Source organism: Podarcis pityusensis, assembly GCF_964106645.2.
Source record: "Podarcis pityusensis genome assembly, chromosome: 7".
NCBI classification, from domain to species: Eukaryota; Metazoa; Chordata; class Lepidosauria; order Squamata; family Lacertidae; genus Podarcis; species Podarcis pityusensis.
In genome coordinates, this window is record NC_138031.1 from 30,633,091 (window position 1) to 30,647,929 (window position 14,839).

General features: G+C 40.4%; 1 long non-coding RNA gene across 1 annotated transcript in view; it reads right to left on the minus strand.

The window, feature by feature from the left end:
- The window catches only part of LOC308481372, a 39,760-nt gene that overhangs the window by 13,136 nt on the left and 11,785 nt on the right, over window positions 1–14,839 (minus strand). The window lies entirely within an intron of this gene.

Genomic DNA, 14,839 nt, shown 5'->3' on the forward strand with positions numbered 1-14,839 from the left:
GGTCCACTGCGCATGACCGACTTTGAAGTGCTCAGAAAATCTTGGTGATGATAAAAAATCATCATTAAAAGACACTGAAATATACTCGGAGTCGAGAGTGGATTTCATGCTCTTTATTCAGCTCATAGTGGTGAGGAGGAATGGAAGTTCCCCCAGAATGTCTGCTTTATATACATTATTTACACAATGGGCCCCACGTGATTGGCTAATTCCGGGATTCTCCTGTAGGTCAATCAGGTTGCGGATTCACTTCCACCTGGAGCCGGATTGGGTGGCTCCTGTGGACCAATCAGACTGCTGCATTCTGGGTCCTATTGTTCTAGGACCAATCAGACTGCTGCATTCTGAATCCTATTGTTCTAGGACCAATCAGACTGCTTCATTCTGAATCCTATTGTTCTAGGACCAATCAGACTGCTGCATTCTGAATCCTATTGTTCTAGGATCAATCAGACTGCTGCATTTTGGATCCTATTCAACTCAGTACATAATAGACACAAACTGCACTTCTGGAGACCCTTCTTGATATACTCCAGCAAAACGAAATCATATCAAGGAGGCTTTCATATGAGTGTATAAAAGTGTATGACAGATGTTCTTATTGAAGCTTTATTTCAGGACTGATACTGTGTGTATGTGCGTTTGCATGCGTGCATGTTTATTATCTATCTATCTCTATCTGTCATCTATCTAATTTATTTTTAAAAGTTAAGGAAACATCTGATGAAATAGTTTGAAACTTTGAATCACGTCGCTTAAGGAAAACAGCTGCTTTGGTTTGGACTAAGAGTAGGTTTCTGAATCATCTCTGAAACAGCTGGTGAGAGTGTTCTTGTACACCCATGCCTGGGAAAGCAGCTACTATAGGACATGCATGTCTGGAATGAATATTCAGGATTGTTTATGCTGCTTAAGAAGAGCAGGCTAGAAAGCTTTAACCTTGGAATGTATATGGACACCTTGCTAGACTGGAACTGAATATGGGAAAGCATATTCCACTGGATTTTGACTGATTTTTCTAACACACACACACACAAATTAATAAAATAAATCTTCAGAATCTATTCATTGTTGACTGAGTGAGATGGCTCATATAGGTAAGCTACCTTTATTTTATCTGTTTTTCCTTGGAATTTTCACCTGGAGTTTCAGACTATGTAGATTAATGGGTAGAAAAGGTATATAATTGGGTTCTCTCTCTCTCTCTCCCTCTCTCTCTCTCTCTCTCTCTCTCTCTCTCTCACACACACACACTGTTTTAGATTTCCCCTTATATAGTATGGCTACAGAATGAGATTTCTGCTAGTGGTTGGAAATAATCTTTAAGATCATGAATAATTTCACTTTATATATCGCATACCGAAAAGATGATGATATACACAGAAAACAGTTGGTTTCAGTGGTTTTTTTTTCTAAAAAAAATGTTTAGGGGTACTCTCATTTTCCTACTGATATTGAAATACTGCCTCTCAATGAGGCCAAACTTAGATTCACAAAATGTTTAGGGGTATGCGTCCCCCCAAGAAAAAAGCACTGGTTGTCTCTTAAGTTATTTGGTTTTCTTATTCATTCACCCATGCTTCTGTTTTTTGCTGATATTTTTAACATTGTGATAAATGTTTTCCAAATGACTCACAATTAGACATATTTGTATTGTTTGCTGACAAGTTAGTGTTGCGTGTGAGATAAGATGGAACCAAATTGCACCCTGTTGGCGAAGAGGTGGAAATGTTGTTCTTCAGGAATACCATCTGGACCTGATCCTCCAGGAAGAACTTGAGCCACCATTGTTTTGTGCTTCCAACTCCCAACCCAAACAACAACTCTAGAAGAATGCCATGGTGAATAGTATTGAATGTTACTAAGAGGGTCAGAGAAGCGACACATAAACCGAGGAAGAATGAACACACTGAGCTTAATCCCCATTAGGAACGGGAGAGAAAATTAATTTAGTTCACATTTAAAGATGAACATACCTAATTCATACTTTCTGAAACAATACACGAACTGAAACCTCTTGAAATTTGCAGCTCTCTGAATTTTGCAAAGCAGCTCCAGCCAAATGAGATGTTTATTAGGGCAAAGCGCACCTATAAATACATATATTAATGGCAATAACCTAAATAAATGCATTACATTTGGGGAAACGGCTTTGCAAAAATGTGTATATTAGGAGAAATTCACATGATACCTTTGAAGATGGTTCAGAAACCTCAGCTGCTGCACATGTCAGTGGCCACATTGCTCACCAGAGCATCGGAAGTCCAAGCCTATCACATCAACCCTGGCTTGACTGCACTGGCTACAATTCAAAGTCTTGTTTGTGACCTATAAAGCTTTATGCAGCTCAGCACCTCAACGACCGCCTCTCCCCATATGAACCCACCCAGACCCTGCCATCGTAATCTGAGGCCCTTCTTTGTGTGCTCCCTACATGGAAGACTCAGAGGGTGGCAACATGAGAATGCACTTTCTCTGAGGTGGCTCCCTGTTTGTGCAGTGCTCTTCCCAAGGAGGCCAACCTGGTGTCTTCATCACATATCTTTAAGTGCCAGGTGAAAACTTTCCTCTACAATCAGGCCTTTGGCCATTAACAATCCTTGGCTTTTTAAAGGGGGGGGGGGGGTGTTTCTAATTTTTAACAGATTTTATCTTGCCTGTAGGTTTGCACCATGAATAGGAAAACTAAGGCCCGGGGGCTGGATCCGGCCCAATCACCTATATCTGGCCCGCAGACGGTCCGGGAATCAGCATGTTTTTACATGAGTAGCATGTGTCCTTTTATTTAAAATGCATCTCTGGGTTATTTGTGGGGCATAGGAATTCGTTCATCCCCCCCCCAAAAAAAATATAGTCCGGCCCCCCACAAGGTCTGAGGGACAGTGGACTGGGCCCCTGTTGAAAAAGTTTGCTGACCCCTGGTTTACACACAAGCACCTAACTACAGCTAGAAATGCATTCCCCTCCAAGCACACCTGCGCAGGATCGACACACTCGCATCATTCAAACACATCGAATTGCACCCTTTATGCTGCAAGCACTCCCATAATTGCATCTCACATCCTCAATCAACAACCCACTCAAATGTCTACACCCTGGGTCCTAGACAAACCTGGACAAATGCTAACATAGAACAGCTGTCAGCACCGTATTTGTCTATACCTTTGGCAGGAATTCTAGGGTGGCCTCTTCCTTGTCTATGTGGCTGACAGAACACTGACAGCTCTGAATGAGTAGTCTGGTAATTTGCCACCTGAACATCCCTCAGTTCACTTAATGACTCCAATGCTGGAAGCCTCATGAGCTTTAATTTTGCAAAGCAGTTTTCCTTTCTCATTTCTTTTGAAAAAGAATTGCCGCTGAAAATTAAAAGGTAAAGATTTCGTATAATACATAGTCTGACTTTGTGACATTTAATTGCATAGCAGGGTGTTGGTTTAAATGTAATGGAAAGTAAAATAACGACAATTGAATGATTTATTTAACAGGTAAATCTCCAGCTTCTGCTAAATTCATTGTGTGAGTTGAGGGGAGGCAGCAATGGGGACGTTATTCACTTCCACTGGCAGGTTTTTAATAGAATTCTCTCCCTTTCGATAGTGTAATTAAGTCTAGTGAGGTCTTAAATTAGACTTGGTGAATGCAGTATTTCCCCTTGAAAGAGCTACAGTTAAGGTTGCATTTCTGCGTGGAGCAAAACTGCTGAAGTTCCAGCAATTTCAGTGGGGCTAACAATGCAATCCTATCTATGCATGTCTACTGAGAAGTGAGCTCCATTTACTTCGGTGGAACTTACTCTCAAGGAAGGACAGGAGCCTAACTCAATACATAGGTTTGCAGACATCCTAAGTAAACAGCCTTTCTGAGAGAGGTAGGAGCAATGGGTGCTCAGGAGGAGGAATTGAACTTTGAACTGTGCCTGGAAATAGACTGGTAGCCAGTGGAACTACTGAAACAGGGGATATGGCTGTTGTCTAGGGAACTGAGGGAGAATAAGCCTTATAGTCCACAGTCCACCAGTTATGGGTTCTACTTCTCCTGTAGTAGCATAACCCAGCAATTCTACTGGGGGAAAACCAAATGCAAGAACAGTGCAGGAGAATAAGTCATTACTGAACCACAACTCCCACTGTCCCTGACAGGCGTGCCAACTCTATGGGGATGAAGGCACCTCGGCCCCTTCAATATTTGTTTTAAGGGGGCTGGGGCCCCTCAATCTTCAAGTGGCTCTTAATAAAACACGTCTGTTTTATTCCACCTTTCTTCTTTATGTTTTAGTAAGAGACAGGCCCCATGCCTTCCTTCTGGTCAGCTTCATCTATAGGGCTGTAATCCTATACACACTTACCAAGTTCCATTGAACTCCATGGGGCTTGCTTTCATATATCACAGCGGAAGTTGTGTTATACAAGTCGGTCCATTGGTCCATCTGTTTACATTGCCAGGCAGTATCTCTCCTGGATTTCAGACAGGGGTCCTAATAGCTACAGGTGATGGAGACTGAACCTGAGATATTCTGTATGCAATAATCTGATCTATCATCAAGCTACACCTGACAAGGAGCATATGTTGTTTGTGAGTCTTGTGGCAGGTGCCTCTATGTTTTTGATATGCTTTCAGACACATGTCATATAAAAGATTCTATCAACTCATACAGATATACAAACCATCTATACCAGCAGTTCTCAACCTGTGGGTCCGCAGATGTTGTTGGACTACAACTCCCATCATATCTGAGCTCTGGCCTTGCTAGCTAGGGGTGATGGGAGTTGTAGTTCAACAACATCTGGGGACCCACAGGTTGAGAAAGGCTGATCTATACTGTAGTGTGAGGTGCACAGCACACTAACATAATTTAGCCCAAACCAACCTGTAACTTAAAAGTTAAACATCCCAACTCTGGATTTCCCTCCCAAGAAAGGATCAATTGACCTCCTTTATGGTGGTACCTTTATTTATTTATTTATTCCTGCTTCATCTCCATCACCGTCAAAGCTTCCCAAATCCATGCACACATGGTATTGTTTTTATCTTGGACCAAATCATAGGCCTCCCAAATCAATTCACACGAGGTGTAAATATTAATGCTGAAACAAATTAGCAAACCAGCAAAAGGTGAATTATTCAACTTGCTTTAGAATTTAAAAGAGAATTGTTTGATCAGATAAAAACGATTGCCTGATAGATGCAAGCTAGTTTGCTTTATTGTTCAGCTGGTTAGAATGAAGTTCCTACCCATAGTTTCCTACATCACTTTTTAGTTGGCAGAATATCAAGAGTGATGTATAGAAAAAAATAACATACGGATGGTTTAAAAATAAAGAACTATGCTTAAAAAAAGGAAAACAAAAAAACGAGGGAAACAGCTTTTGTTTAGAAGGAGAATCTTCTCGCTTAAAAAAAAACCCCAAACCCTGTTGTGACGTTATATTGACTCTCCATGCATCATGGAGTTGCCATAAATGTAGCAGACTCTGTCAATGTTTGACAAAGTTGTCCAGCAGTTGTGAAAAACTCCCATGATTATTTCAGACTCCCATTGAGAACTATCGTGATCTTGGCAAGGTTCCACATGGCATCACTGGAGAAATGAATGGCAAATTTACACAACAGAGGAAACTGCCCTGAAAGTGTCAGAGGATTAACTGTTGGGGTTAAAAAGCTGCATGCTTAAATTTGTGCTCAGAGCTTGCTAATTTTCTTATCTATATAAATCAATCATACCTTTTCATTACCCATTCAGATAGTCCTTTTGGCAAGCTAATACACACATACCCCACTGAAATTTGTACACCGAAAGCATAAACATATATTCTGGGTAGCTACTGTATGTTCTCTGAAGGCCAATTAAAAGGTGAAGGAATGACAGAACTCATAGGCTGGGCTGTGAGGTGTGGTTATTTAAAAAACAAATGAACTTTCATTTATGCATTAGAGTATTGTTCCTTTGAAGTCAACCCCATGTCCTTTTAACTGCTAGTTTAAAAAATGTCCCAGTTTTTAGCTTTGTTTTGTTCACCAAGTGAAAAATGTAAATTCCATGGTAGGGATTAATAGGAAAGGGATTGAAAACAAAAGTGGCCGTGCCTTTATACAGTTCTATGGCGTGATGGCAATGGGAATATGGTATAGAGTTTTGCCCATCAAATCTCTAATGGTTTTACAGTGCCATAACCATTTGGGGATATACTGGTACTTTTGAAATTCCTTTTTTAAAATGTTGTATTATTATTATTATTATTATTATTATTATTATTATTGTAACCTGGGTGCTTTTACTTATTTGTTTAATGCATCTATTGCCCACCCTGCACTAAAGATTTCAGGGCAGGTTGCAGAATAATAAGACAGTAAATTACAGTGCTTTTTATGAGGGAGATGGTGCCATGTTGTTTTCATTGTGATTGTCTGAATAATAATAATAATAATAATAATAATAATAATAATAATAATTTATTATTTGTATCCCACCCATCTGGCTGGGTCTCCCCAGCCATTCTGGGCGGCTTCCAGGAAAGATTAAAAATACATTAAAATGTCACACATTAAAAACTTCCCTGAACAAGGCTGCCTTCAGATGTCTTCTAAATATCAGGTAGTTGTTTATCTGACATCTAATGGGAGGGTGTTCCACAGGGCGGGCGCCACTACCAAAAAGGCCCTCTGTAGCTTTGCTTCTTGCAGTGAGGGAACTGCCAGAAGGCCCTCAGAGCTGGACCTCAGTGTCAGGGCAGAACGATGGAGGTGGAGATGCTCCTTCAGGTATACAGGGCCGAGGCGGTTTAGGGCTTTCAAGGTCAGCACCAACACCTTGAATTGTGCTCGGAAATGTACTGGGATGTAGGTCTTTCAGGACCGGTGTTATATGGTCTCAGCGGCTGCCCCCAGTCACCAGTCTAGCTGCCGCATTCTGGATTAGTAGTAGTTTCCGGGTCACCTTCAAAGGTAGCCCCACGTATATTACGAAGGGTGCATGTGCTCATATAGGCACAGTGGGAGATGCTTGGCTTACTGTTTTATCTGCATATCCTTGGATCAGGGCTCTTCCTGAATGCGCACCCAGAGGGGCTGAACGCAGAGCAACCCTCATTCTATAGCAAGGAGGAGGAACCTGTCGCATTGTTGAACTCCAATTCCTATCAGCCACGGCCAACATAGCCAATGAGCAGGGATGATGGGAGTTGTAGTCTGGCAATCTGGGGAGCAGCATGATCCCCATGCCTGTCTACACTAACCCTTGAGGAGCAAATCTGTGCATGGAAACCATTTTTGTCTGTGTGGATCACCCTTATTGGTCAGGGACCACAGCAAAGTTCAAGAAGTTTCCCCCTCCATCTGGCTGGGTCTAGCAAACAAAATTGTCTCTCTGATAAAAATGTGCATGAGGCGCATGCTTTGGCTAACTATTCCACATAAGCCTTGCTCTCCAGCCGCTGATAGAAGGGTTAATGCCCATTTAGGTATGTTTGCTTTGTGATAAGTCCATGATGCCAGTTCCAGTAAATGCGAGCCATGTATTATGACGCTGCCTGCTATTAAACAATGTTATATAAGCCGAGGCTTTTAAATGTTTAACTTCTCCGCTCCTATAATATTTTATTTACAGGCATATTCTCAGTGTTCAGACTTCTAGAAATGGAGTAAGAGCAAAACAACTAAAGCTCATTTTTGTGTGAGGATGCATAGTCTCTTTAAGGGAAAAACAAACCCATTTGGAGGGATTGAGAACCTGTGGCCCTCTAGATGTTGCTGGACTCCTACTACCCCTAACTATCGGCCACACCAGTTGCGACAAGGGGCATTGGCTTCCAACATCTGGTGGTTCAAAGTTTCTCCAGCCCTGCATTGCAACATAGCAACCTAAGCTCAAAGAAGCCTTTGGCCAATAATAAAATAGATCTGATTAATGCATAGCATTGAAATGATTGCTTAGGTTTTTTTTATTTTAACAACATTCAACAACCTTCCCTGCCATCAAAAATTATGCATCATTATCATGGCTGTGAAGGGGTCAATGAGCCTGCCCTCCAACCCATATAACTATCTGCCTGGTATATTCCAATGCTCCAGGCCTCAGAAGGAAGCATGGATATTGGCAGGTGCCCGAGCTGTTTGTCCTGGGCACATGTTGCTTAGAGCCAGCTCAGGAGATCCTTGCTCCTTCTTTCCTCCATTCCCTACCTCCCTACTCATGGGTGGGATATCACTCATTAAGAACATAGTGCTTGCTCACAAGCAGGCCTGTAATATGTATTGCTGGCTGCAATGCATCGTTGGACTCTGATGTTCCTTGCTCTCTGAGGAGAATAAGGGTCTCCTGACAACTCTCAACACCCTTAACAAACTAAACTTCCCAGGATTCTTTGGGGGGGAGCCAAGACTGTTTAAAGTGATATGATACAGCTTTAAATCTACAGCACAGCACAGATGGGGCCCAAGACTCATATCTGAGGCAATGGGATTTTTGTGTGTGTACAGTTGCTGTTATACTTGGCAAGTTGGACAGTCTCTGGGTTCTTACCCTCCAGAAGCAGGTGTTAAAATTCTGGCTGGATGACAGTCTTATCTTTTTGGCAGCAGCCCAGGCAGGGAGATAGCGCATGACATCTTTCTAACAAGGGTGTTTGCTTTTGATGTTATTTTCTCATATTTTTATCCCATTTTTCTATTGCATGCTTCTCTGTGTGGTCATTGAGCAGGCCTGTGTACTAAGGCGACACACCATGCACACCAAGCAACTGCTGCATACCTCAGGCAAGATGCGTGTTCTGTACCTTGGTTCTCAAACACCTTGGTATTCAAACAACTTGGAAACCAAATACTGCAAACCCGGAAGTAAGTGTTCTGGTTTGCAAACTTTTTTCAGAAGCCTTTGAGTGCCACACTTCTGTTTTGAGTGTTATGCTGTTTTTGCTATTTATTTTGCATTTTTGTGGCTCTTTTTTCTTTTCTTTTTGTGACTGTGTGGAACCCAGTTCAGCTACTGACTGATTGGTTGTGTGACTGCAGTACATTGTTCATTGCTTTCATTTTATGGATCAATGGTCTTGTGAGATAGTAAAATTCATGTTAAATGGCTGTTTTAGGGGTTGTTTTCAAAAGTCTGGAACGGATTAATCCATTTTGCATTACTTTCTATGGGAAAGTGCGCCTTGGTTTTGGAATGCTTTGGTTTTGGAATGGACTTCCGGAATGGATTAAGTTTGAGAACCAAGGTATCACTGTAAAGGCAAAGGCTGAGGCACAGTGTGCTCCAACATAGAGCTCTGGTGCCAATTACAGAGGTGGCTGGAGAGACAACCAGACCAGAGCACAGCCCTGTCACCTAGTTGAGGGCTTGCCAGCTCAGGCAGTAGCACCTAAGAAAACACTCTACTGCAGGACAACCAGACTAATGGTGAGAACCAAGACAGCAGGTTCCATAATATATGGCTAGCGAAAACAGGAACTTTAACAAAGGAAAACCAGCATTTCCATGGACATTTTCTAATACATGAGGGCTGGTGACCTCGTGACCCTGCAGGTGTTGTTGGAAGAAGAAGAAGAGGAGGAGGAGGAGGAGGAGTTTGGATTTGATATCCCGCTTTATCACTACCCTAAGGAGTCTCAAAGCGGCTAACATTCTCCTTTCCCTTCCTTCCCCACAACAAACACTCTGTGAGGTGAGTGAGGCTGAGAGACTTCAAAGAAGTGTGACTAGTCCAAAGTCACCCAGCAACTGCATGTGGAGGAGTGGAGATGCGAACCCAGTTCACCAGATTACGAGACTACCACTCTTAACTACTACACCACAATGGCTCCCTAGTTGTTGGATCACAACTACCATCATACATTGACAATCCTGGCTGGGATGGATGGGAGATGGAGTCCAACAACAGGTTCCACATCCTTGCCATAGGCCTTTCCAAAAAACCTTTTCTTTTTTCTTGCACTTGTTAGAAGCAGACAGCTCTAGGTATTTGGATTTTTGTAACCTAAAAGTGACAGCTGATCTGGTGCTGCTCTGACTGTCCTTAAAAGGTTGTCTTGGGATTGCCATTGCTTCTGGACAAGCCATCCCCACATCTGTTCTGCCCAAGCCTTATAAGAGTCTTACTCAAACAGTTATGCCCAGACCCTATCAGTAGCATAAGGAGGCTTAACAGGCCCAATGCAATCCATAAAAGAAGACAGAATTTAATGTTTCATGTTCAGTTCAGCCAACAAAGACACCAAGAATAAATGTTAATGAGCTTTCTTAAAGAATATGAGGAATGTCAGGATACACCAAATTCAGGTTTAACAAAATATAATAAAGAAAAGAAATACAAAAAAAATATTTGTCTGCAACTTTCCTGTCAAAGACACCTTTATTTTATTTATGCTCATTCAATAAAAAATAGGAAATGTATATATAAACTGTTTTCATAAACAGTATTAGAAGCAGCCTTGCTGGTTTTATTGAAAGCTGTTACGTGTAAAATGAAAAATAATAAGATATATCCATTTTAACTGTTCAGAGCAAGAATCCCTTAATCAGGAAGTCTTATTTTCATTCCAATTTCATTTTTCATTTTCATTTTCATTTCACTTATTTTCATTCCAATCTGTATTTGCCACATTCAGTGCTGCTTCTGATCCACTGCATTTTGCTTTCGACTGAACACTACACTATTTGTCTTGCTGTCTGCTATTTAACATAAGTTAAACGACTTACGTAAATATTTCTGTAACTTACATTTATTTCAATGGAAAGGAAATGCCAGAGCAATGTAAACAAAAGTAATTAATTCGATATCATTTGCAGACTTACAAAATACAGCAATGATGTGAACAAATACGGATTGTATTTGCTCAAATGTTTTCTATTCATCACCACAGACAAAAAGCAATTTCTACTGCAGCAATTTCTACTTCCTTTCCCATTTCTGTCTGAATTCGCTGACATCCCTAGTTCTAAGCTGCCTTTTAAAAAAGCCTTCCTTAGACCCCCAACGATATAAGTACCAAGAAGACCAAATCTCCCTTTTCAGGCAATTCCTTGGTTGTTCAGTCATTTTCAGGTAATTCGAACGTGTGCTGAGCAGGAAGAGCAAACAGTCTCTCCTGTGTTGTGTTTTTTTGAGGGGGTGTTTACTAAGACCTTTTGTGAGCACCATAGAAAATATTGCTGAACCCACTGCCTACATTGGCACCTCCTGATTAAAAATGTATTTTTACCATTTTCAGCTTCAGTTTGTAAATTTCTTAACTACTGTTAAATATGCTCTGTTCAGTACTTTGAATTCCACTTGGTCTACAACCCGGTCAAATAAAATTCCTTTCACTCTATATGGGCTTGAAACCAGATAACCTGAGCTTGATTCCTTTGTGGCTCAGGCTATTTAGTCTGAGTGGTATTTAGTCCTCATGCTATGAAATGGAGAATATGCATGGAATGTAGATCCAAAAAGAATGTGGTTGGAGCTCTCAAGGGTGGTAGGAAGACCACAAAAAGCATTGTTAAAGAACAAAACTACAACTATCTCTTCCTATGGTTTTCTTTTTGAAGAGCCACTTAGGTAAATAAAAAGAGCCAGGAAAGGGTAGCCTCTTTCTGACTGTATTTATTTTACAATATCTGTGCACCATGTTCAACCTTAATTGTTATTGGAGCAATTCGCAATAATGAAATCAGATTTATAGGCAGATGGTCTCGCCTTCATAAAAAGAGAACCAGATCTCATGGGTGTCAGGAGTGCATGCAGGAGCCAGTCCCTGTGACCAGTAGGGCTCCGCAGGACTGGGGCTTTCCTAGGTTTGTTCTGAAGAGGCAAGGCGCAGCCGCACAGGTGAGGCCGATTAGTAACTCACAGCACCTGGTGGCAAGAGCATTTCCCTTTACCTCTTTGCCACAGCAACACGCTTCCTGCCTTGCTGTGAACCGGACTGTGACAATGGGATGTTGATTGTATCAATGATATAATGACTCCTGGCTCTACTACAGTGGTACCTTGGGTTGCATACACTTCAGGTTACATACGCTTCAGGTTACCGACCCCACTAACCCATAAATAGTACCTCAGGTTAAGAACTTTGCTTCAGGATAAGAACAGAAATTGTGCAGTGGCGGCGCAGCAGCAGGAGGCCCCATTAGCTAAAGTGGTGCTTCAGGTTAAGAACAGTTTCAGGTTAAGAACGGACCTCCGGAACGAATTAAGTACTTAACCCGAGGTACCACTGTACACATAAAGACTTTGATATTTTGTATCAAAATTATTAAGAGTACTTCTGCATGACAAACAGATCTAAAATTTAAGCATAGTCCCAAACAGCCAGGTTCCTAATTCAAAGAGTGACATCTTTCCCTTGAATTTCCCTGGGAATGCTGCTACATCCTTTCCAGGAAAACTCTGGCCCAGAAACACAGTATATTTGGGAGCAGTGAAGCTACCACTTGAAGCAGATGCAAGGCTCCTTTTTTTGGTTTAAGAATAAGAGAGACAGAAAGAGAGAGTGAAAGAGAAAGAGAAACTGAGGAGGGAAACCATTTGCCGCAGTGTATTTAAGTTAGAACAAAAAAAAAAAAAATTAAATTCATACACTTTCAAAAGCTGAACACAAACTTCAGGGAATGTTTTATGAAATTCAGCTGGATTGAATGAATGCTTTTTGGCCCAGTACTAGTTGTGGTGGCATATTTTTAAAGTAATTTACATTAGTGATAGGGAACAGTTCATGTCTGTGCCAAATCTAGCCAGTGGCATGTTCCTGTGTTCCGTACTTCTGCATACCTTGGGTTTCCCTAAGCCAGCAGATACCTCTCAGGTAGGCTACAAACCCCTAAACTTCACAAAATAAGTGACAATAATATCACACCTAACACCACAATTCTATAGGTTTGCTCTTTTCTATTCACATTTCACACTTCAGAGGGGCTTACTCCCAAAATTATTAAGAGTACTTCTGAATGACAAACAGATATAGAATTTAAGCACATAGTCCCAAATACCTAGGTTACTAATTCAAAGAGTGACACATTTCCCATGAATTTCCCCAGTCTGGCAACTGAAATGAAGCCAATCAAATAATAACAAACACAATGAACAAATCTTGTGTAGCGAAACACTAATATACCTAAAATATCAATTGCAGTTAAAATAATTATGGCTACAATTGAACCAAGAGTAGGTAATACTAATTAAGAGAAATACCTAAACACGAACTTTCCTTTTAAAAAAAAAAAGAAAAAAAGATATTTGTTAGAGTTTAGGTATTACAAAAAAGAAAAAAGGAAAAAAAAGAATACAAGCAATAAACAATTACAAAACCTCAAAAACAAAAGAAAATACAATAATCAACAATACATCAAAACATTAAAAAAGAAAAAAAAACCAGAAACATTTAAAAAACACAAACCTTTAAGGAAATAGAAGGAAAAAGAAAAAAAGAAGAAAAAAGAACAAAAAAGAGAAACCCCGTATTTTCATATCCTTATCTTTCATTTGCTTGTTTCCTCGACTTCCTCACACCTCCTTTTTTGTATTCTAGTTCAGTTAATTGTTCCAGCAAGTCCTTTCCCTCTTTCTCAAATTTAGTTCCATAATTTATCTTAACGCAATTTAAGCCTTAAGTTTAACCTTTACCCATTGTCAGTCTATTCATACTTAATTCTTTATAACATTTCTACTAGAGTCTTATAACTTCTTTCCAGCATCCTTCTAACATTCATTAATTTTACAATATTTCTGTAAATATACTTTAAATTTTTTCCAATCTTCTTCCACCAACTCTTCTCCCTGGTCTCGGATTCTGCCAGTCATTTCCGCCAGTTCCATGTAATCCATCAGCTTCATCTGCCATTCTTCCTTGGTAGGTAGATCTTGTGTCTTCCAGTGCTTTGCGATAAGTATTCTTGCTGCTGTTGTGGCGTACATGAAAAAAATTCTGTCCTTCTTTGGCACTAATTGGCCTACCATGCCCAGGAGAAAGGCCTCTGGTTTCTTTAGAAAGGTATATTTAAATACCTTTTTCATTTCATTATAGATCATCTCCCAGAATGACTTAATCTTTGGGCATGTCCACCAAAGGTGGAAGAATGTACCTTCAGTTTCATTACATTTCCAACATTTGTTATCGGGCAAATGGTAAATTTTTGCAAGCTTGACTGGTGTTATGTACCACCTGTATATCATTTTCATTAAATTCTTTTTTAAGGCATTACATGCTGTAAACTTCATACCAGTGGTCCATAACTGTTCCCAGTCAGCCATCATAATATTATGTCCAACATCTTGTGCCCATTTAATCATAGCAGATTTCACCATTTCATCTTGAGTATTCCATTTCAACAGCAAGTTATACATTCTTGACAGATTCTTAACTTTAGGATCTAACAATTCTGTTTCCAGCTTTGATTTTTCCACCTGGAAGCCTAGTTTTTTGTCCGAGTTTTATGCCTCCATTATTTGGTAATAATGGAGCCAATCTCGTACTCTGTTTTTTAATTTTTCAAAGCTCTGCAGTTTTAATCTGTCACCCTCTTGTTCCAAAATTTCCCAATACTTCGGCCATTTGGCCTCCATATTGAGTTTTTTCTGAGCTTTTGCTTCCATTGGTGACAGCCATCTTGGGGTTTTATTTTCTAACAAATCCTTATATCTTATCCAGACATTAAACAATGCTTTTCTTACAATATGGTTTTTGAATGCTTTGTGTGCTTTAACCTTATCATACCATAAATATGCATGCCAACCAAATACATTATTGAAACCTTCCAAGTCCAAAACATCCGTGTTTTCAAGAAGCATCCATTCTCTCAGCCAACAAAAAGCGGCTGATTCATAATAAAGTTTTAAGTCTGGCAGGGCAAATCCACTTC